A 25,717-nucleotide genomic window follows, 5' to 3' on the forward strand; every position below is an offset into this window, starting at 1 on the left:
CTTCAGACTGAAAGGTATTCTCTTTCCTCTGGCTTCAAAGAGAGCAAAACAGGAAATAATGATGAGAAGCAAAGAGGTGCTCAGGATCTAGTACAAGCATAACACGCGTCAGGGTGCTGCCAAAGAACAGAAAAAATAATACAACGTGAGAGTCCTCAGTGATTGATTCCTTTTAATTGCTAATGGGAAAGGTGGCAACTAGTGATGAGCGAACGTGCTCTGATAAGGTGTTATCTTGGCATGCTCTGGTGCTATCCGAGTGACTTCGGCGTGCTCAAATAATATGTTCCAGTCCCCTGGCTGTTCAACAGCCACAACACATGCACGGGTTGCCTGCTTGTTAGACAGCTGCAACACGTGCAGGGATTGCCTATCAGCCATGAGACCTGCAGCCGCGGGGACTCGAACATATTTTTTTTTTATAGATAGCACCTGAGCATGCTAAGATAACATCTTATCCGAGCACGTTCACTCATCACTAGTGGTGACTGTCCATGCGGACTTTCACGGGATATTCCACTCAAGGAAAAGTTATTCTCGGTGAATTTCATGCTCCTTATTATGCTTTGGGTCTCTACAGATCCTAGTGCATAATAAACATAAGATGTAAGAAATTAAAAATAATCCTTACACTCCCCTCATTGCTCCTGCTCCGGTCCCTCCGTTCCTCACCGTCACCCGACTGGTCCACGCTGCATCTTCAGTTCGCTGCCGCTTGTGCTTAAATCCCCGGGCCTCTCACGCTGTGCTGGGGCCCAGGAGGTACATGACATGACCTTTTGTGGGCCAGTGTGAGAGGCCAAGAAATTTCTGTGCAAGTGTTGGCGATCTGAATATAGCAAGGTCTAGACAAGTGATAGTGAGGAGCGGATCGCCCGGAGAGGTAAGCGCAAGTGAATTACAAAAAAAATCCACATTTTGGCAAATGCAGATTTTTAAAATTCGGGCAGATTTCTATTCCACTTTAATTCATTCGAGTGATGACAAATAGCAAGCGCTTGAGACTACTCAGGTACGTGATGATTGCCTGATGAACAGACCTAAGTAGTCTTGAAAGCTGCTATTTGTCATCATTTTTTGAGGAACCTCAATTTTTGTTATTTTTTTCTACCTATAGTTTTCTTGTAGCCACATAGTAGAGACATCAGAATTGTTTTGTGAAGGCCCCACCTTTGGCTGGAGGTCATCCATATCTATTGTCTCCGGGGTCACACTATCTCAAGTAAAGTAAATTATATTCTTTCTCTTCATTGCTCGAAGATTTGGACATGAGCAACAGCACAATTTCACTAAGTCCAGATTCCACGGAAGATGAGAAAGATATGTTAGTTTGTATTATGATATACTTAGAAAGTATGTACAATCACATTGCCGAGATCCCTTATACTGCTCCCCCAGCAACATGACAGCCACATTACCCAGAGATAGCTGCTGCTTTCCATGCACTCTATAACAGCTGATCGGTGGCAGTGCTGGACTTCAACTAATATCAATGACCCTTCCTAAGGATAGGATATCAATATTATAGTAGTCAAAACTCCTTTATGGAAATGATACAGCACATACGACTTTATTTCATGTGTGTCATCATAATACAATATTGATAGCAGCAGAATGTATTAGAAAAGTGATTGGTATGGTAAGTATTGTGTATGGATTTCAGGTCAAAGCTAACCAAAAGATACTTTAGAGGACGGATTTGACTATTTTTAGACTTTTTGATCTTCCCATTTGTTTTTATGCCGCTCTCAGCAAGCCGATACCCTGGGAACACTTCCTTCATTTCTCTCAAGAGAAGAAGGCGTATACTGGATACCGCATTATAATGGCTAAAAAACATATCTTTGACATGGAAATAAGAGCTAGTGACTTAAATTAGCATGCAACTATAGGAACTAGAATGCAGAAAAATGTCAGCTGGTGCTCAGTGTTGATTAGTGATGAGCGAACGTGTTATGAGAGCATGCTCAGGTGTTATCCGAATTTCTTGGACGTGCTCAGATAATATGATCGAGTCCCACCGGCTGCATGATTCGCAGTTGTTTTACAGTCGTAACACATGCAGGAAGTGCCTGTTTGTTAGGGAATCCTCGCATGTGTTGAGGCTGCCTAACAGCCACGAATCATGCAGCCGGTGGGACTCGAGCATATTATCCAAGCACGCCCAAGATACTCGGATACCACACGAGCATGCTCTCATAACACGTTATCCGAGCACGTTCACCTATCACTAATCAGCACTTAGCACCAGTTGCCATTTTTCTGCATTCCAATTCCTATATTTGCATGCAAATTTAAATCACTAGCTCTTATTGCCATGTCAAAGATATGGTTTTTAGCCACAATTCATGAAGACCACTTCAGGCTAGAATGCTCCGAACTGTTGATGGGTGTAGCCGAGTCCCACTAGTCGCTGATGGTACTGCTAGACATCTTCCAATTTTGAAGGGAAGTAAGCATGATGTGTCTTTCATCTGCTGCTCTGTTTCTTTCTCCGACCACTGTGTCTACGGTCTTCAACGTTGGCAATTTTGTGTTGTTCTAAATACTTAGAAACACATGCAGGTACTTACAGGAAAGATGTATATCTTTGTACCGTGTTAGCCAGTGGATAGAAAAATATTCAGGATTGAGAGTCCTCAGTAGTTGATACCTTTTAATGGCTAACTGAAAAGATGGTAATACATTGCAAGCTTTCGAGACTACTCAGGTCTCTTCATCAGGCTAGACTAATACAAAATCTGAAGTCACATATTTATGCACAATACAGCCTAGAAAAAATGCAATAGATAAGACAAGTGACGTGAAGCAGAACCATATTGATAGTTCTGCTTCACGTCACTTGTCTTATCTATTGCATTTTTTCTAGGCTGTATTGTGCATAAATATGTGACTTCAGATTTTGTATTAGTCTAGCCTGATGAAGAGACCTGAGTAGTCTCGAAAGCTTGCAATGTATTACCATCTTTTCAGTTAGCCATTAAAAGGTATCAACTACTGAGGACTCTCAATCCTGAATATTTTTCTATGCAGGTACTTATTCATCATGCCATATCATCACGGAGGTTCCATATATATTCATCAGCAGAACAACAACCCCAAACACACAACCAAAGTCTTTAAGAACTGTCTTCAGCGAAAAGAACGAGTACCATAATTGATGTATGGTCCCAAAGAGCCCTGATCTCAACATCATCCAGTCTATGTTGTATTACCCTAAGGGAAAGAAGGATTTGTGAAAGCCTCCATCCACAGAAGATCTGTGGTTAGTTCTGCAAGATGTTTGGATTAACCTCCTTGCTGAATTCTTTCAAAAACTGTATGCAAATACAAGTCTACCTAGAAGAATTGAAGCTTTAATGCCTTTTTGAAGTCAACAGAGCATTGGTCACTTCTATGCATGAAACATTATTTTTCTGCCCCTTGGGTGTACCCCAAAGTCTTACCTGGGCTCTACATATAGTACATAACACAAGACAAGCCAGTAAGTAATGTATATACTGTACCACTGACTCCAGACCTAGGCTGTCAGAATACAACAGATATAATCTATTATTCTATTACCACCTAATGACGCTTTTACGTTGATCACTAATGTGTCTCCTCACACAGGGATTCAGTGGTACAAAAGCAGCGTGTACTAGGAGCCGGGATCACTCCCCGCTCCGTACAGGTGCTCAGGTAAAGCTATGGTAACTTTTAGGTTTTGCCTTAATTACTATGTAAAATAATATATCGATTGTATACAGGAGAAATCAATGATAACTGTATTCCTGATATAATATGATATTGCTTCCATTATCTTACATAATTTAGCTCTGTGTCCCCATCAGGGTCGAGCAGCATTTCAGGAGCCTGAGTGGATCGATCGGGATAAAATACTGAGACCTGTGGGACCACAAGATAAGGTTTGTATGTGATGGAAGGAAAGAGGGATATCTAGATGATTAGCTGTCACAGTCTGGGAAATCAGCCTGTCCTGTGACCCTGCAGGGTAAATTCTGCATTAAACAGGGCCCACCAAAATGACTGCCTCATCCGTGTAATGTACGGATGAGAAGGGTCACCCAGAGGGAGAGGCACTCTGGATAACAGATGAGAGCCCTGAGCTTTGTGGAATGGAATGTGCCAATGACTGCTGTGATGCAGCGGGGTTTTGTGCAGTGTGACAAACAGGCAGTGTCCACAGGAAAGTTGACAGCAAAATGTGTTTACTGTCCAAACTCACACAGTGCACAGCACACTGTATTCTCCGGATCGCAGCCGGGAAAACAAGCACAGTCCATGAGCAGTTGTCGTGGGCAACTGCACCGCTGTGTACGCTGAGGGTGCCAGTCCTTTTATCTCTGCTTGGCCCTGTGTTGTCTCACATAAGTTGATCTCTGCAAAGCCTTCTGTTCTGCCTGCTTGCAAGACCAAAACTGACACACTCAACCCCTTTACTGCAGGGTTTTTACAACACAACCTGTGGCCGTAGGCCACATGGAAAACCTGGGGCCGGGGGGAGGAAATGGCCGCCCCACTACCATCCTGTAATCCATTTAAAAAATACAAGCCCATGGCAGGTTTTCTTAAATCCGCCTTGGACAAATAGTTTGCCTAAAATCAACACTTACTTCTATTCTACCTTGCAATCACAGCTATGTCTGTGACTGCAATGCACTCCCACGGCCTCCAAATGCTTCTTTACACATCCATGGTGAAACACAGCGACCCTCGCATATGATAACGGTCACTGCCTTCTGGACATCTGTCAAGTAAGCAGTCTTCCCCATGATTGTGGAGCCTACTGAAACAGACTAAGGGACCTTTTTTAAATGCTTAGGAAGCCTTTGCAGGTGTTTTTGTTCATTATTCTAATTTACTGAGATAATGACTTTTGGGTATTCATTGGCTGTAAGCCATAATCATCAACATTAACAGAAGTAAACAGGTGAAATGGATCACTCTGTTTTTAATGACTCTATATAATATAAAATGGAAGAGAAAAAAAAAAATTCTCCAGCGTGTAATCCAATGAAATCAATTCTTTTATTCAAGGCATATTAAAATGTATGTATCAAAAATACAAATGAACAAAGGAAAGGAAGGATGGGGTCCCCATAACAACCAATACGTTTCAACCATGACTAAGACCGCAAGAGGTTGAAACGCGCTGGTTGTTATGGGGACCCCATCCTTCCTTTCCTTTGTTGATTTGTATTTTTGATACATACATTTTAATATGCCTTGAATAAAAGAATTGATTTCATTGGATTACACGCTGGAGATTTTTTTTTTTTCCTCTTCCATTTTTCATTGTGAACCATGCCTCTGATCAAGGCGGCTCCGTGCTCAATCATAGAAATCTGCAGAAGACTGGTGAGCTGACTATTTTCCTTTTCCCCTTTACCTATGCCATTGATTCTATATAATATAGGAGTTTCACTTTTTATATTGAAGAACTGAAATAAATTAACTTTTTGATGATATTTTAACCCCTTAATGTCCAATGACGGACACAGTCCGTCATCAGACATTTCCCCTGCTTTGATGAGGGCTCCGGCGCTGAGCCCGCATCAAAGCCGGGACATGTCAGCTGTTATGAACAGCTGACATGTGCCCGCAATAGGTGCGAGCGGAATCGCCATCCGCCCGCGCCTATTAACTAGTTAAATGCCGCTGTCAAAGCTGACAGCGTGCATTTAAATAGCATTTCCGGCCGCCGGGCCGGAAATGACGTCACCGCCGACCCCGTCACGTGATCGGGGGTCGGCGTCATGTTGCCTGGACAACCAGAGGTCTCTATGAGACCTCTATGGTTGTTCCAGGCATATGGCTTTCAGCGCCACCCGGTGGTCGGCGCTGAAAGCACAGCAGTAAATCTGCCACATATGGGCAATCTGCTCATCGCCCATATGTAGCAGAGCCGATCGGGTTGCGCAAGCGTCTAGCCTCCTATGGAGGCTATTGAAGCATGCCAAAAGTAAAAAAAAAAAAAAATGTTTAAAAATAAAAAAAAATTAAAAAAACCTAAAAGTTCAAATCACCCCCCTTTCGCCCCAATCAAAATAAAACCGTAAAAAAAAAATCCCACATACACATATTAGGTATTGCCGCGTTCAGAATCGCCCAATCTATCGATAAAAAAAAGCATTAACCCGATCGCTAAACGGCGTAGCGAGAAAAAAATTAAAAACACCAGAATTACGTTTTTTTGGTCACCAAGACATTGCATTAAAATGCAATAACGGGCGATCAAAAGAACGTATCTGCACAAAAGTGGAATCATTAAAAACGTCAGTCCGGCACGGAAAAAATAAGCCCTCACCCGACCCCAGATCATGAAAAATGGAGACGCTACGGGTCTCGGAAAATTGCGCAAATTTTTTTTTTTTTTTTTTAGCAAACTTTAGAATTTTTTTTCACCACTTAGATAAAAGAGGACATAGACATGTTTGGTGTCTATGAACTCGTAATGACCTGGAGAATCATAATGGCAGGTGATATTTAGCATCTAGTGAACCTAATAAAAAAGCCAAGCAAAAAACAAGTGTGGGATTGCACTTTTTTTGCAATTTCACAGCACTTGGAATTTTGTAAAACCAAAAATACCCCTGGTCATTAAGGGGTTAATTTATTCAGAACCACCTATGCATAAAAAGTAAACAAAATATTATTATTCAGAAATTCTGCAAATTATAATATCGCATTCAAGGATGGTTTTTGATATGTAAGCTGAGAGCATCATGATGTGGGGGGCAGAGACCCTGATTCCAGCCATGTGTTACTTACTGAGCTGCTTGGTGTAGTTTTGATAGAATCCTTATTCTCCCTGCTGTAGATATAGCCGTGTTCAGCATGCTGAGCTACGAGAGGCGTTCACTAAACTTTCACACATCAGGTTTTCGGCGTCAGGCGCGATCCGGCGTCGTGCCGGAACGCCGGATCCGGCAAATGTTTCGTAAAACCGGATGTGACGGATCCGGTTTTCTGCCGGATCCGTCTTTTTCTTGACAGACAAAACCGGATCCGTCTCATCCGGTTCATCCGTTTTTCTATCCGTTTTTCGACGGATTACGCCGGATCCGGTTTTTAAAATTGACCCTTGTGGCCTTCCGAACGGGATTGGCTACTGGAAAACTATATATAGCGTGTTCCTACAGACCTTCTTTGACAGGTTGTAGAGGAGAAAGTGCAGGTTGGAGAGAAACGCAAGTTACTGGCGAAGATGGATGTTGTCATTGGAAATATTTTGAAGAATTTGGCGGATTTTATAGCGGAGGCGAATCGTTTGAGGGTGATTGTTCTGGAGAAGGAGCGAGCGAGACAGCAGCGCATCAGGCATCGTAGACGACGTTTGTGGATCCACCCCATCACAGCCAAGAGAATGACGCGTGGGGTCTATTCTACACTCTGCATGGACCTTCGACGAAACCCGGATAAATTTTTTGGATATGTTAGGATGAAAATGGAGAATTTTGATTACTTGGTGGAGCGCATTGCACACCTCATAAGAAAAGCGGACACCTATTGCCGCTTCTCTGTTTCACCCGCAGAGCGTCTGATGGTGACTTTAAGGTAAGCCACATTTATTGGATGTGATCGCATCAGAGCACACTTTCACTGCAATCTTGTTGGTGGTAGTTTGTATCTCCAAGTGTTATAGGTCAGTTTTGGTATGTAATGCTGTGATTTAAAACTAATTTATTGTTTTTTAATTCCCCACAGATTTCTTGCAACTGGAGAATCCCTTTCGTCACTGCATTTCCAGTACAGACTCGGGATTTCCACCATATCTGGAATAGTGAAGCACACATGCCGTGCACTGTGGGACTCCTTAGCTGAAGAGTTTTTACCAGAGCCCACAACAGAGAGGTGGATTGAAATTGCTGACAAGTTTCAACAGATATGTCAGTTTCCCAACTGCTTGGGTGCTGTGGACGGGAAACATATCCGCATTGTAAAGCCAGTAGGATCGGGATCGGAATATTTCAATTACAAGAAATATTTTTCAATTGTCCTCATGGCCATCGCTGACGCGGAATACAAATTTATTGCGGTTGATATTGGGGCCTATGGCCGCTCCAATGACTCTCAAGTTTTCAAACTGTCTGCCATGGGGCGTAAACTGTATGGAAACACCTTCCAGTTCCCACCACCTAGACCGCTGCCGCAAACATCTGGTCCACCTATGCCATTTGTCTGTGTAGGGGATGAAGCCTTCCAGCTGTCAGAACACCTTTTGAAACCGTACTCTAGCAGAGGATTGACAAGACCAAAATGCATTTTTAATTACCGCCTCACAAGAGCAAGAAGAATGGTTGAATGTACCTTTGGTATTCTGACAGCCAAATGGCGGGTCCTATTGACTGCGATCAACCTCAAGACAGAAACTGTGGACGAGGTGATCAAAGCGTGCGTGGTACTCCACAATTTTGTTATCTGCAAGGAACCCATTTCCATTGAGGACACCTCTGAAGAAACCACCTTGCAAGATTACCATGACATTACCACTAGAAGTTCTGTGACGGTTTCAGTAATGAGGGACATTTTTGCACTATACTTTATGTCACCTCAAGGCAGAGTACACTGGCAGGATGACAGAGTGTGAAAGATTTGTGCCCTAACCAAACTTGTGTACCTTCTGTACCAACAGTATATACCTTTGCCAACCAAAGTTGGCTATCTTGTCATGGTCTCTATTTTTAGCTTTAGGCCACAGGTGTGTACCTGGTTGTGTTTTATGCAAAGTATTTCACCTTTTAACAAAAGTTGTGTACATTGTTAGGAAATCACCAACAATAAACACAACTTTTTAGGTGAAATACTTTGCTTCAAACACAACCAGGAACACAACTGTGGCAAAAAGCTAAAATTTACCCACAGTTATATACCTAGTTTTGAATACCATTTCACCTTTTAAATACCCTGTATTTAACCTTTTTCGCCGCAGAAAGAAATGACAGACAACCAGTGTAAAATAATTTAACTTTTATTGAAAAATTTTTTTTTAGTAAACTTTTTTAAAATTTTAATAAACTTGTTTAATAAAGCTTTGAAACCATAAAACTGGTCATTTTTATTTAAATACACACATTATAAATCTGTGTAGTGTGTGGTGGAAATACTGCTGGAGGGGCTGCGGGACACTAAGACACTGGGAGTGTGGAGAGAGGACTGGGATCGTGGTGGGGAAGGAACAGTTAGAGGTGAAGGTGTGGAAAAAACTACAGAATGGGTGGACATGTGGGAAGCAGAAGAGGTGGTGGGTGGTGGAGTGGAGGGTTGGGCAGGGACTGTAGGAGCAGATGATGTTGATGGCAAGTTGTATGGGGAAGGAGTTTGGTACGGGGCAGGTTGCTGGAAGTGGGGAGATGTCTGGTACGGGGCAGGTTGCTGGAAGTGGGGAGATGTCTGGTACGGGGCAGGTTGCTGGTACTGGGGAGGTTGCTGGTACTGGGGAGGTTGCTGGTGCTGGGGAGGTTGCTGGTGCTGGGGAGGTTGCTGGTGCTGGGGAGGTTGCTGGTGCTGGGGAGGTGGATGGTGCTGGGGAGGTGGATGGTATGTAATAGGAGGGAGAGGATGGAAAGTGGCTGGAGGGGGTGTAGATGTAATAGGAGGGGGAGGATGGAAAGTGGCTGGAGGGGGTGTAGATGTAATAGGAGGGGGAGGATGGAAAGTGGCTGGAGGGGGTGCAGGTGGAGGAACTACTGTGGTGGGAGGAGGAGGTTGGGAGGTAACTTGCTGGAGAGCAGCGTGGCATGAATGCATTACATGCATCTGCTGGGCAGGAGAGAGCGTTTCCATGCGCTCCACAACAGACCTGAAAAAGGTGTGGTTTGGCGAAGATCTTGCTTCTGAATGCATGGTTTGCAGAAGTGTCTTCACCTCCAGAATGCTGGAGTTGATCTGCTGATAGCCTGCGGAGATTTGCTCTGACAAGACTTTTAGACAGTTCTGGAAAGATGCATTCAGATGCAAGAACTCTGGCGCATAAGTCTTTTCCTGACCCCTCTGCCGCTGCCGCCCAGTACCCGCAGGTGTACTAGAGGTGGCAGGGGCAGAAGGGTGGGGTAAAGGGAAAGCGATCTCCTCACCAGCAGCTTCATGTAATGTAGGCGGCCACGATGCTCCTGTGCTGGTGGATGGGACAGATGGGTCGAATGTGTGGGAAGGCTGGGAAGGTGCAGATGTACCGGGGCGGTCGAAGTGTCCCTCGGTGCCGGTCTCCTCATGGATCGCCTCAGAAGGGTCCAATCGTGCAGGCTCCCGAGTGCTGCTCACCGTGCTGTGGAATAAAGAGGAAAAAAAAACAATTAAAATACTGACATGGTATGGCCCTGGCTGAAAAATTTTTTTACATCTAACATTTTTTTTCACATGTGGTGTGTAATATTTACCTTCTGGTGACCATTGTTTCCCGGAGGAACGACAGGGCTTCTGCGTACTTGTACTTGCTCCTGCGTCCTCCAGATCCACTCGGGGCCCGCATCTCTTTATTGAACTCCTTCTTGAAACGATCCCTCACAGACCGCCACCGATTCACAATTCTGTTCCCTGAAACGAGAAAGGAGTGGTTAGTATACAACATCAGTGTTTCCCAAACTCCAGTCCTCATGGTCCCCAGGGGTCATGTTTTCAGGATTTCCATAGTAAATAGAAATCCTGAACACATGATCCGTGGGGACCACGAGGACTGGAGTTCGGGAAACACTGGTTTACATCAAGCAACCGGTACTGTATATACTTACGCTCTTTAATCTGGGCCCGAACATCGAGGTCCTCCCAGCGGCCCACAAGGAGCAAACAGATTTCCTCCCAGAGTCGTCGGGTAACGATAAGGTCAGCGTGGCGGCGGTCAGCCATATTCCAGAGCGGCTCCCTTTCTCTGACGAGATCGATGAGGTGGTCCACATCGAGTCCTCCATCCTCACCGTCAGAGTCGGGAGCACGCTGTGAAGGCTGTTAAAGAAAAAGACAAAATTAACATAATTAGCCTCCACATAAGAAATGAAATAAAAAGTGCAAAAAAACAAAGCAAAAATATTTATACTTACACGCTGGTGACCGCCGCGTTGCTGTCGCCGACGACCCTGGGAGGCCCTGCGAGGACCTCTTGGCCGAGCACCAGATTGGGAAGACTAGAGAAGAAAACAAAAAATGTTATGTCTTTGGATGTAGGCATTTGTTTGCTGTGTGTGGTCTGCAGAACATTGTTTTCTATGTGTTGTGTGTAGTGTGATGTTGTGTTTCTGCGTTTGATGCAAAAAACTTACCAATTGTGAGCCCACTCCAGGTGTCTGTCCACCCCTTCCTTCTTCTTCTGGGAGCTCCTCTTCATCTTGTGAATCCTGTTTCGAAATAAAAGGCAATGAATAGACATATATTACAGAGATGATGGATTTTGGAAATAAAAACTTACCGTCAAACGCTGACGATGCGAGGGAGGGCTCCCAGAAGATGATGTGCTGTCTTCCTGGTGGCCACACTCCATGCCTGTGGGTGGTGTTCCAGCTGCTGCCATTGCTGCTGCTGCTGCATCTATTGGGCGGCTGTTGAATAAAGAGAAACAAAGGGCCAATGAATATCTTGATATTCAATAGCCCTAGTTTGGAGGAATGGGGGATTTGATAATTACCGTCTCTCATCTGCTGCTGGCCTCCCCTCCTCAGCATGTTCCATTTGCTGCTCCATTTGGGGTGGTGGTGGTGCTGATGGTGCTGCAGTGGTCTCCTGCTGCGCTTGGTTGCTTTCTTGGGTGGCATGTTGGGTGTGGCTGTGGGTCCCACTGTCTTGCTTTTATATATGTCTTGTGGGCAGAGCTACTGAGCATGCTCAGACCAAAAAAACGGATCCGGCTTTCGCCGGATCCGGCGCATTGCGGCGCTCATAGGCTTTCATTGTGTGAAAAAGCCGGACGCGCCGGATCCGGCTTGTCCGGCTTTTTCGCCGGAGACCAAAAACGTTACAGTAGCCGTTTTTTCCAGACGCCGGATCGCGACACATTGCCGGATCCGGCGAAAACCGGATGAAACGCATGGCCATCCGGCGCAAATGCAAGTCAATGGGGGGGAAACCGGATCCGGCATTGCATTTCGCCGGATCCGGTTTCTGTCAAAAGCGCCGGATCGCGCCTGACGGCGAAAACCTGATGTGTGAAAGAGGCCTAAAGATTTCCCCTGACCCACTTCCTGTGGACTGAGAGCAATGAAACTTGGCACAGTTATTAATAATCTTTATTCTTATATAGCGCTAACATATTCCGCAGCGCTTTACAGTTTGCACACATTATCATCACTGTCCCGGATGGGGCTCACAATCTAAATTATTATTGTTATTAGTCCTCTACATAGGTGCCACCTAGGGACACACACTTCTCCCATCTCTTTAAGAAACTGTCAACATCTCGCTTGTAGAAGTCGACATGTTGCTCCAAAAGCCACATTGTGACTTCGGAAATCAGTCTCATCATCTGGAAAATGCTTGCCCTTCAAAAATTACATCATTGTTGGAAAGAGGTGGAAGGCGCGCTGTCTGGGTGTTATGTTTGACACCAACCTCTCCTTCATATCCCATATACAATCTCTTGCCCGCTCTTGCCGCTTACACCTAAAGAACATCTCCAGAATTCGCCCTTTTCTCACCATGGAAACAACAAATCCTTCACTGTCGCATTGATCCACTCCTGCCTGGACTACTGCAATGCTCTATTAATTGGCCTCCCCGCTACTCGACTTTCCCCTGTCCAGTCCATACTTAATGCAGCAGCCAGGGTCATCTATCTGGCTACTCGGTACTCGGACGCGTCCGCTCTTCGCCATGGCTTACATTGGCTGCCCATTCATTATAGGATCCAATCCAAAGTACTTGTTCTCACCCACAAAGCTCTCCACAGTGCAGCACCCCCCTACATATCCTCCCTCATTTCTGTCTATCGGGCTAACAGACCGCTGCGCTCTGCAAAAGACTTTCGACTAACCTCTGCACTAATCCGTACCTCCCACTCCCGACTCCAAGACTTCTCCTGCGCTGCGCCAATCCTCTGGAATGCTCTACCCCAAGAAATTAGGACTATCCACAATTTGCAGTTTTAGGCGCTCTCTCAAAACACATCTATTCAGAGCAGCCTATTACGTTCACTAATCAGTCATTTTATGTGCAAGTGTGAGTGTGTAGCCCATTCACTATCTCTGTCCCCCACCTTCTCAAGATGGCTGGACCATCATTGTAAATACATCATTGTAAATACACACCTGTACTTTGTATCTCCCCCACCTCATTGTAGATTGTAAGCTCTCACGAGCAGGGTCGTATTATTTTACTAATTACTGTATTGTGTTTTTACTTATGACATGTGTTTTGAAACTGTTTAAACTGTAAAGTGCTGCGGAATATGTTGGCGCTACATAAATAAAGATTATTATTATTATAAGTCTAATGGTGCGAGGTCGGGTGAATAAGGGGGATGCGATAGAATTTCAAAGCCACAGGAGCATGCTTCCATTTGGGCAAGATGTGAGTTGTGACCTTGTGCATTGTCTTGCAGAAGGGGGACACCCTTAGTGAGGATGCCACGTCTCTTGGTTTTGATGGCCTCCAGAAATTTCCGCAGCAGTGAAGCATAGTATGCCCCAGTGATCATGGTACCCTTTGCTAGGAAATCCATCAATAGTGCTCCGTGCTGGTCACAAAATACTGTGAGCAGGACCTTGCCTGCCGAGGGTTGGGCATGTGCCTTCTTTGGAGGCGGTGAGTCATGATGCTTCCATTGCATCGACTGGACTTTAGTCTCAGGATCATAGTGATGGACCCAGCTTTCATCCTGTGTGATCAGTCTGTTGAAAAAGCCCTCCTGGTTTCCATGGCACATCGTCAATAGAGCCTGAGAACATTCGACTCGTTCCTGCTTCTGGAAAGGTATGAGCAGCCGGGAAACCCAGTGAGTGGATACCTTATGTATGTGAAGATGGTCTTGGATGAGTTTTTCCACGGACCCCACACTAATCTTGACATTTAGGGCCAGGTGGTGAATGGTTATGCAGCGATATTCCAAAATCAATAGCAGAGTGGGATCGCCCTGGTATTGGAGCTATTTATTCCGAAGTCCGACCACATATGAATTGACGATGCCAGTTCTTGACTACCTCACATGATGGGGAATCATCTCCATAAAACTTTTATCTCATAGAATGTCTCCTTTGGTGTGCGGCCTTTCAAGTAAAGGAACTAGATAACTGCTCTGTATTCCACTGGGTCCATTATCAAACCTCACACCACTTTAGCTCCTGTAAAATCAAGACTGTTATCAGTTCTGAGTTGCAAAGTGGCACATAACCTATAGAGACTTATATCATTACACATGTGCAGTTTCATGTGGGTCAGGGGAAATCTTTAATGAATGCCCCTCTTATGAATAACGCCACCTACATCCCTGATTGACAGCTTCCTGTGTACACTGCCAGCAAACCGCCAATCAGTGTTGGGGGTGGGGTTACATAGATTAGCTGGACTGGTTTGCACATAGAACCTAGTCATGTAATAATCTCCTGCTGATAAAACACTGACTGTATTGAAACCACAGCACACAGCCTAGTAACACATCCCTGGAATCAGGTTATCTGCCCCTACATCATGCTACTCTCAGATTAATTGGCAAAAACCTGCTGACAGATTACCTTTAATGCGCACTTGCAATTTCAACTTGCATCCTCCATTTTTCACCTCTGCAAGCTTGACCTGTAATTTTCTGCTATGATGTCTGGAAGACTATCTGCTATGATACCTTCTATAGACAGTACATACAGAGAGATAGACTCCTGTTCTTTTTCTGTAACACAATGAAGCAGCAACATGGAGATCATTATGCAGGAGTAGTAAGCTTCATAGCTGTGAATCCAGCATTGAAGTGAAACACATTTGGTAGAAACTGGAGCTAGACCGGTGTGATCTCTCACTGTCCTGAGTGCTCCTGACTCTTCCTGCCCCATGCCCTCTTCATAGACTTCAACACCCTCTGTAACCTGATACCTCACTGTGCTCTTCATAGACTTCAACACTCTGTAGCTTGATACATCACTGTGCTGGCAGTCTTTATTCTTTGACCAAGATGGATTTGTGCTCTTTTTTTTTCCTGCAAAGTGGAGGAATAAGTATATTTCTTTGACGAGAATATTACAAAGTTTCTTATAGTCATCTTTTTGTCTGATTTAGGAAATGTTTTTTGAAACTACGTTGACCACATTAGTGCCTGATTACTTCAAATGTGAAGTTTTATTTTCCATGTTTATCTTATAAAGTATCATCAGAGAATTTAGAAAACAACACGACAGACAATAACTGCTTTCATACAGGACACATCAGAACTTCACATAATGCAACTCTGTAACTAGTGTAAATCATTGCTCCACTCTTCTGACCGCTTTGCTGCTCTTCTCCGGCACATGTTCTCTCTCATGTATCGGTCTCGTGGTTAAATGATTCAGTTAATTTTCTTTTCAGCATGTTCTCTGGTAAATAGAAAAATTAAACTGGTTTCTGGAAAAAGTCTACAAATATTTTACATTTTTGATGCAGAAAGAAGAAAACTTCAGCAAAAAAACTGACTTGGCCTGGAAAAATCGAGAGACCTTCCTAAAACCGGTGAGACAATATAGGTGTGTATATGTGTAGACAGTTCTTAGGGGTACAGTCATGTTTGTCTGCTGACAATATGAGCCAGCGAGGCAGATATGGCACAGACTGCTATGGCTGTAAAAACATTTAGTTTAGCAACATTCCTCACAACACTTCTACTTCCAAGAAACATTTAAAAAGAGTGAGGTCATTTTTAAAAAGAAACTTTGTCACTCATTTGAATACAGCATGATATACAGCATGAATACATCAACAGAACCACCATGTCACGTGGACCCGTCCTGTGTGACACGACCCGCAGGCCGGTAACTAAGACAACAAGACTAGGCACGTATAACTGTCCTGTGTGGCACGACCCGCAGGCCGGTAACTAACACAAGACACGGGGAAGGGGAAACAGTTACAACGAAGGTCCCTGCGATGGGGAACGGGGACGTGGAGACCTCCTGCACTCCCCTGAGTCAGTGTCCCTCACTCTCCTAACGTTCCCTATACAGGCTCCTCACCTGTCGCCGAGCCGGATACCTGTCACCCTAGCACACCCTACACCTATCCCTTGCTAGGGAGCTGGGTGGTGCAGGCACTGGCCCCACCGCTGTACTAATACACACCAGGAAAAAATACAAACAGGGGAAACACCAAAACACTTATCTTGCTCTGCTGCAGCACCAGGCAGCAGAGTGCATCAACAGATTAACTTTTCGCAGTGGCTCGACACCTCAGAGCCAGCTGCCACCTTCACCTTCTCACTCTGCCTCGGACACCGGGCAGACAGAGTTCAACACCAGTTTCAGCAGTGGCTCCAACCTTCCAGCCAGCTGCTAACTTCACCAGGTTTCTGCAGTGGCTTCACACCTCAGCCAGCTGCTCCCTTCACCGTGGTTGGAATCCCAAAAAGACGCTATCACCAACACCTGCTCATAGACCATGTGACCCTATATAGGAAAAGGGAATGGTCAAATGATCAGGGGCCAAAAGCTGCTATAATCCCAGTGACCACCGGGGGCAAAAGGCAAAGCAAAGAAAACATCAAGTGCAATGACCCTAATGGCCACCGGGGGCAAAACTAGAACTAAAGACACCACCGTGCAATAACCCCAATGGCCATCGGGGGCAAAACTAGAACTAAAGACACCACCGTGCAATAACCCCAATGGCCACTGGGGGCAAAACCAACTCCGAGCAAACAGCTCAAAGGGAAAAAAAAGGTTACTTATTCCAAAACCTGTCATAATCCAGCATGGATCATGACAGTACCCTCCCCTTAATGAGGGGCCTCCGGATCCTCAAGACCGCTCCTCATCAGGGAACCACCTACAGAGGGGACGCCTAGATCCAGAGTTCACCCCTGCAACTACCTGCACGTCAGGTTGATGACAAACGAGCACCGCTGGTATTGGCAATGTATGTTCTGGAGGCACCACACATCTCCGAAGCGCCGACCTGGGGAACGAGTTGTATATGTGTATGTTTGGGGTTAACTCGAGCTGGTAAGACTCCGGGCCCTGGACAGCTGATGCCAGATACGGCCCGATCACCTGAGAATTCCAGACCCCCGCAACACACTTCCACTGGATGTTTTTGGTGGCCACCCATACATGCTCGTTCACACACAGGTCCGGACCTGAACCTTTATTGCCACACATTCGTTTGTCAAAATAGGGTGAACTCTTACTGGAACTGACAACAGAGGAGTCCCCCTGTGTCACCACACTCACACCCCCGCAATTCACCAAGGGAAACACCACCCTCCAACCCCTCCTACTACGAGGTCTGAGCCTCTTAGGGTTGGCTAATGGCGAGGTTTGAGCCTTGCCCCTACTCTCCCGCAGCACCTCTGCTGCTCCCACTGGAGAGGCAGGGGACGGTTGTAGAGAGACGGCAGAGACAGTAGCCCCTAGGCAGCAGCCCTCACACGACTGCTCCCAGCTGACTACTTCCCTAGTCCGCCAATCTAAAACCGGGTTGTGTTTTTTAGACCAAGGGGGGCCCACAATGATAGGTGCTGGATTTCCCTCCAAGACGTAGTATGACTGGGACTCATCATGATGTTCACTATACAGCACAATGTCTTCTACGACTTGGTTTAACCCCCCCCGGCTCAGTGGGACAGAGTTAATGGCCTGGACGCTTATGGATTTGTCCAGCATCTTACACCTCAGACTATGAGTCTGGACAACCTGAGCATCCACCAGACTGCCTTCTGCTCCATTGTCCACAAGCACCGGTATGCCCTCAGGTACCTCGTCAACCATCACCTCTGTTGTCATAGTACCTTCTGAGGGCAAGGAGGAAACATACACACCCAAGTCGTCTTCCTCCACACGACCAGGGGGGCACAGCTTCTCTGACAGTACAGAAGTTTCGGCGTCAGTGCCAAGGACTAAATCATTAGTCTGCTCACTACAGGGATGTACCACTTCACCTTGGGGAACACCAGGCAGCACCATGGGGACACCAACTCCACCCACCTGCCTGCCTGGGTACGTCCGCCTGGATAAGCCAGTCCTGCTCCCCAGCAGGGACCTCACGGTACATCTTGGCCAAAGCCGTATATGGACCCTCTAGTTGAGGCAGAGGGTAGGCCTCAGACCCATAATTCCGCTGCAGGTGCTGCTGAACCGCATCATTCAGCTCCTCACTAATCTCCGTGAGGGCCAGCACCAACTGCTCACTGGTCTGAACTTGGCCCATGGCTCACCAGAGAAAAATGTTATGGTTGGTGATAGCGTCTCGTGGACCCGTCCTGTGTAACACGACCCGTAGGCCGATAACTAAGACAACAAGACAAGGCACGTATAACTGTCCTGTGTGACACGACCCGCAGGCCGGTAACTAACACAAGACACTGGGGAAGGGGAAACAGTTACAACGGTGGGCCCTGCGATAGGGAACGGGGATGTGGAGACCTCCTGCACTCCCCTGAGTCAGTGTCCCTCACACTCCTAACGTTCCCTATACAGGCTCCTCTCCTGTCGCCGAGCCGGATACCTGTCACCCTAGCACACCCTACACCCTATCCCTTGCTAGGGAGCTGGGTGGTGCAGGCACTGGCCCCACCGCTGTACTAATACACACCAGGGAAAAATACAAACGGGAAACACCAAAAACACTTATCTTGCTCTGCTGCAGCACCAGGCAGCAGAGTGCATCACCGGATTAACTTTTCGCAGTGGCTCGACACCTCAGAGCCAACTGCCACCTTCACCTTCTCACTCTGCTGCGGACACCGGGCAGACAGAGATCAACACCAGTTTCAGCAGTGGCTCCAACCTTCCAGCCAGCTGCTAACTTCACCAGGTTTCTGCAGTGGCTTCACACCTCAGCCAGCTGATCCCTTCACCATGGTTGGAATCCCAAAAAGACGCTATCACCAACACCTGCTCATAGACCATGTGACCCTATATAGGAAAAGGGAATGGTCAAATGATCAGGGGCCAAAAGTTGCTATAATCCCAGTGACCACCAGGGGCAAAAGGCAAAGCAAAGAAAACATCAAGTGCAATGACCCTAACGGCCACCGGGGGCAAAACTAGAACTAAAGACACCACCGTGCAATAACCCCAATGGCCACCAGGGGCAAAACTAGAACTAAAGACACCACCGTGCAATAACCCCAATGGCCACCAGGGGCAAAACCAACTCTGAACAAACAGCTCAAAGGGAAAAAAAGGTTACTTATTTCAAAACCTGTCATAATGCAGCATGGATCATGACACACCATCAGTACATGAATACATGAATAGAACCACCATCAGTACATGAATACATCAACAGAACCACCATCAGTACATGAATACATCAACAGAACCACCATCAGTACATGAATACATCAACAGTACCACCATAAGTGCATAAATACATCAACAGAACCACCATCAGAACATGAATACATCACGAGAACCACCATCAGTACATGAATACATCAACAGAACCACGGTCAGTCAATAAATACACAAGTACTATCATCAGTACATGTACGCGTCACCAGAATCACCATCAGTACATGAATACATCACCAAGCTTAGCACAGCAATAAACTGTAATGTCAAGTGAGGTCCATATACATTTGTATCTCACGATCCTACACCTCCCAGTATATCCTTAACAATGGAGATGCTGGAAGTTGTTGTTATCAATCTTTATCAGACTGTGGACCATACAGGAACCACAGCACTGATAAGAAATAGTCAGTATCAACAAGTAAACGTTTACATCCAGGTACTTTATAGGTGACATCTTCTCTAATTAAGTAATTTCTTTCTTTTCATTTCCATCTTGTCCAGACGCCATGATGACTTTTCACATCCACACTTCTTTGCGGATTCCCTCTTCTCCGCTCTGCTGCAGCATATCCCATCACAGTGCCCTTAAAAATAAGAATGTTGTTAAAATGCCCTTTGCATAAAAATATCTGTCCATACTATGCCCTAAATAAGCCTCTTATGGTATTTTCCCACCACACTGTCCGACTTAATGATCTATAACCATCCCACTGTCTGCCATCATCAGCTATAGCCAGCACACTGTCAGTCCTTATGAACCACGGCCTATACCATAGCTGTCTCCGCTCCACTTATGTTCTCTATATCTCCACACTGTCTTCCTGCCATGCTAACCTCTCTCCATATTGTGCCCATTTCATGCCAACCCCTCCCCATATCCATCCTGTGCCCCCTTTTCTCACTATGCCACATAAGATGCATGACAGCAGGGAACGCTGCTGGATGTAACCTCAGAAGTATCGCAGACATTTTTCTGCAGTTATGTAAGAACAGTATGGTTGCTGTCTCCAGAGCCTGGAATGTCTGCCTGCAGGGAACAATGAATTACTGTACATTGAACTGCACAGCAAATTCTTTAAGGCATCGGAACCCAACGTAACAAACTATTTACATTGAATCCCAGCTATTAAGATTGTTTTCCATTTTCAGAGAACCTCTGTCCTCAGGTGCACTTTGCTTTTTAAAAACAAACTGTGCTTCACTCTCTCTCACCTGGTCCGGTGCTGCATCTCCAATGCTGCTTTGGTTTCCATTACTGTCTGCGGCAATGATTACGTGTCGTTAGCGCTGCAGCCAATCATCCTGTGCGTGTAGACGACATGAGCTCACAGTGAGCTCACCGATTGGCATTAGCGCTGTCAGAGTGACATCAGCGCTGCAGGCAATACTATACATTGGGAGGAGACTCAACACTGAATCTGGCGAGGTGAGTAAAGTGCAGGGTTTTTTTTTCAAAGTTGCGCCTGTCCCAGTGATTTTTCTGAAAATGAAACAACCCATTTGAGAGTTTTCCATCTCTTTAAAATGGGTTGCATATCCTTAGGCCATGAGTATGGGAGCAGTGAGGGGACACTGCAATATTTGGGCGACTCTCTATACCATGTAATGTCTGTGCTTCAGATTGCAATTCATTCACATTCCCAGCCCCCAACAAGCCTAATATTGGGGGATAGGCTATCAATTTTACAAGTCAGAACAAAAGAAATGTTAATTTCAGCTAAATTTTCTTTTTTTTGTAAGCGTGACATGGGATCAGACTACAGGGAATTAACATACAGCCTGAGTCTGCTGATAATGTTACCGCATATCTGTGCGTATAGGTGCACTATTTTGTAAAATAGGAAGAGAGTTCTTTTAGTTGTTGTTGTATATTTTCGTGTTTGTGAATTTCCTTTTAATGTGAAAACAGAAACCAGTGGGATAACATTGCTGACCCCTTCCATTACAGACCTCACTGCCGGTAGAGGCTTCACATGAACAGCAAAGTTCTTATACTGAACATCGGAGCAAAGAGGTAAAAACTATTTTCACTTATGAGAGGTCACACTTTTTATCAAAATCAGGATAGAAGATGCTGGGGGGTGTATGGCGTGGTCTATTGTTAGCAGAGCCCCTTCCTCTACAAATGTAAGTTTCCCCAACATCACAGCAAATATTTCAAGAACGTGGAACCTCCCTAGAACCTGTGGTTGTTCAACTATCAAAAAACTACAAGTCCAAGCTTCCCATAACAGCCGTCAATTTGTAGATTTTCTCAGTAGCTGAAAACCAGTGGACTAGAAGATATGGCAATTTCAGCCCTGAATTTCTTGTTTCACGGCCATGGAGTGTGACTAATGACTCCTAGCTAGTAACAAAATGCCAGAACTTGGGGATATTTTTCCATATAACATTGATGGGAACTTTATATGAATGTACTGTGCAATGTATTTAATTTATGCTTAAAAGTGTTTTCTGGGATCATACATTATCCTGTGAATAGGCTACCAATATGTGATCAATGCAGGTACCATCTCCAGGATGCCCCCTGATAAACAGAAAGAAAGGGCATGGTCGCTATCTAGGGTGTCCGAAGACTTCCACTATAATTCTAACATAGAATTGCACAAGGCCCAGAACTCGCTGAGCTGTGCCCCCTAAACTGTATGATGTCCTACAGTAGTATCACATTGTATGATGGCCACACGGTAGCCCCCACACTGTATAATGGCTCCTTAATAGCCCTCATACTGTATAATGTGCCTCTAGTAGCCCCCACACTGCATAATGGCCCCTTAGTAGCCCCCACATTGTATAATGGCACCTTAATAGCCCTCACACTTTATAATGGCCCCTTAGTAGCTCCCACACAGTTTGATGACCCCTACAATGTATGATGGCCCACAGTAGCCGCTAAACTGTATGATGGCCCCTCAGTAACCCCCACATTGTCTGATGGCCTCTAAAGTAATCTGCACTCTGTATGTTGACCCCCTTGGTAGGTTCCACCCTGTGTCATGCCCTCCTTAATATCCCCCATGCTGTAAGATTCCACCTTTAGTAGCCCCAACACTGCAACATAGACCCCACTTTATGCCATAGTATCAGTATCAGATACAGCTGTGCATGGATGTAGCTGTTTATGAGACTGTCTTATCCTATACATAAGTGTAAAATCTTAGAAACCCCCTTGAATCTCCTTGTTAAGGCTTCTCATTAATATAATTAAAGCAATTAAGATACAATAATTGACAAATTGGACGGTGCGGTGGCAATGTGGCAAAAATTCCGCCAAGCCACAGCGGGGACAAATGTGAAACAAAGTTGGGCTGCAATTGGCCATGACGGTGGGCAGAGTTTAGGCTGCACCGTTTGGTCCCACTCTAACACTACTTATGCACATCCTTACACCCACATAAAGCAGTAAAAAGTTGAGGTGGCAATGTTTACCCTGTGTCATTAACTATTGTGAAATGGAAAGCAATGATTTTGTGCCTGCATCAGTATATATGAAAAATGTGCCAAAGGGAAAATAAGACATCACAGGTCTATATACTCTCAGCAGACGATGCACTCAACAACCTAGAAACCATAAGTGTAAAAACTGCACATGCAAGGTACAAAGCCTAAATAAAACACAACATTTACATTTATTCTCAAGTTGATATTGAAAAAAAAAATCCTATGGACATAAATTCTAAAAAATATATTTTACTATCCCGTTAACGGGAGTCTGTTCATATTAAACGACCTACAGAGGAAAATTACGGTACTCCCTATAAAAAAATGATGCCTGTAGTTTAGATTTAGTTCTTTTGCTTTTACAGAAAAATTATTGTTATTACATATTCTAATGACGGGTCCTCTGTGTGCCCTTTTGGCCGAGGGCTCGGTGCATTGTTCTTTCCGCTTAGTTAGCATCCTCTTCTCTTGATTGACAGAGCTCGTTTGTCGGAGTGAGCGCTGCTTGAATTGAATCCGCGACCCTGCACATCCCACTGACTCTGTAGCAGCCTAGTCAGTGCGCGCACCCACAATATCGGTGCACCGTTCTACCCACTCACATAGTATCCTCCATTCCTTTCCATAGCTCGCTTGCCAGGGCGAGCACTGCTTGAATTTACTTCTTGGCCCTGGCCATCCTCACTGATATTGCAGGTGCCCAGCGAGAGCGTGCACGCACAGCGTCAATGCAGGGAAGCTCTAATCCCGCTCTGCATCGGCCGCCCGCTACTGTGTGATCCTGTGTACTTTGAGCGACCGACAGGAGAGATACATGAGCCTGTACTGACGCTGTGTGTGTGCACTCGCTGGGCACCTGCAATATCAGGGATTTAATTCAAGTCAGAGTTCTAGCAAGCGAGTGCTGTCAATCAAGCTAAGGCCACGTTCAGTATTTGCTCAGTATTTTACCTCAGTATTTGTAAGCCAAAACCAGGAGAGGAACAATCAGAGGAAAAGTATAATAGAAACACGTCACCACTTCTGTATTTATCACCCGCTCCTGGTTGTGGCTTACACATACTGAGGTAAAATACTGACCAAATACTGATAATGTGAACTGTAGTCTAAGAGGAAGAATGGAGAAGGCTAAGTGAGTGGCTAGAATGGTGCAGGGAGCATTTGGCCACACCAAAAAGTGCACCGAGGACCCATCATTTGCATATCTGTAATAAAAAGGTTTTTATGTAAAACTAAAGCCGTGAGTCTATAGGCCAGGTATTATCTTTATAGGGTCTAAGTTCCCTATATGACTGAATTTGAGGCAGAAACACTCCCATTAAATACCAAAAAAAATAAAGGTGACACATTTCCTTTAAGTGGAAAGACGCAGAAAACAGCATCTTTGATTTCCAAAACAGCCGTATCCTCACATTGTTTCTTAAAGCAATCCCATTGCTACTAAATAATCACTCGGTCACTCCACAGGCAACCATAGATATACTGTATATGTGTAGTAACAGTCAGAATATACTTTGCGTTTTTCCTTCCCTTTGCTATTTTCTGTAAATGTACATTTTGTCCTCCGTGCTTGCTGGGTGGGCTGGCTCTATCTGGAGTGATGTAAATCTCCAAACAGCTGTTCCCCTCCCTTCTCGCACTCATGCTAATTCGCTGAAACATTGAGAAGCTGCAGCTGCATCCCCTTCCTCTCCCCTCCTCCTTTTCTTCTATTTACTGTTTTTCACGTCACACATTTTCTTTTCAGTTACGTTGATTTTCGAACATTTATAGAAAATGGAGATGTTTACAGACAGATTTACTCTGATTGCCACATTGGAATCAGGAAGGCTTTTCCTCCTTCCTGTGGATCGACAGAGCAGCATAAATTGAACTATATAAATTTATTTTCTTTTAAATGTCCTCCCAAACATCATTTTGATGTGATTTTTTTAAAAAGCGGAGCGGACTACTCACACTGAAATAAATATTTTTTTTTCTGGTTTTTCTTCCACAGAATTATCAAGCAAGTATCTCAAGAGCATCAGCAGAGCCAGCACTTCGCCACTTCAACAGCTCGCAATGTCAAAAGTCTGAGAGGTCACAAAAAGTGGAGCAGCAGTATAAACCATTGCCTACTAATGACACAGAGTCATACTACACTGGATCTCACCACTTACATCACACACAGTGTTCTCTCTCGCATGGGTCTCTTTACGAGAATGAGCAGCTCTATACTGAAGCCAACGCTATACAAGAGTCAAAAAATGTGGGGTGGTCACAATACAAGCCTGCGGGGCCACTTTCCTGCCACACACCAGAACCGCAAAAACAACAGTTTTTGGGTTTTTCTGAAATTGAAAGTTTACCTCTTAAAATTGAACTGAGGGCAACTGGAACGCAAACAGAAAGGGAAATGTCAGCAAATGGTACTGTGCCATGCAAAGGAAGCCCACCAGAGTCTGGCAGTATAAAATCACAGGGCCCGCCATTATTATCAGACACTAAATTACAAAATATTCAAAATCCACCAGAATCTGACGACAAGTCTGCCTCTCAATTTATGAAATGGGAACAGCAAAAGGTACAAACCCCATCCCCACATTTCAGCAGGTCCCCCAAATTATATGCTTATTTGAGTGCACCTAATCACGGTAATCAGAAGGATTTACATAAATCCAGTGCCCCCGAGGTCATCCATAATGACAATGTAAGCTCACCAATGAAAAAATCCTCTAAGGTAGAATCTTCAGTATTAGCAAAGCCGGTATCTCAGCACCCCAAACTCGAAAAATCCCCTTCTAAAGGAATGATAGAGCTAAACAATAGAGATTGCCCTTATGAACAGGAAAGTCTACAACAGTTACATCCAGCATCATCAAGTTCTTCTCCAGAAC

Source organism: Dendrobates tinctorius, unplaced genomic scaffold, assembly GCF_039654945.1.
Source record: "Dendrobates tinctorius isolate UK_male_01 unplaced genomic scaffold, ASM3965494v1 ptg000159l, whole genome shotgun sequence".
NCBI classification, from domain to species: Eukaryota; Metazoa; Chordata; class Amphibia; order Anura; family Dendrobatidae; genus Dendrobates; species Dendrobates tinctorius.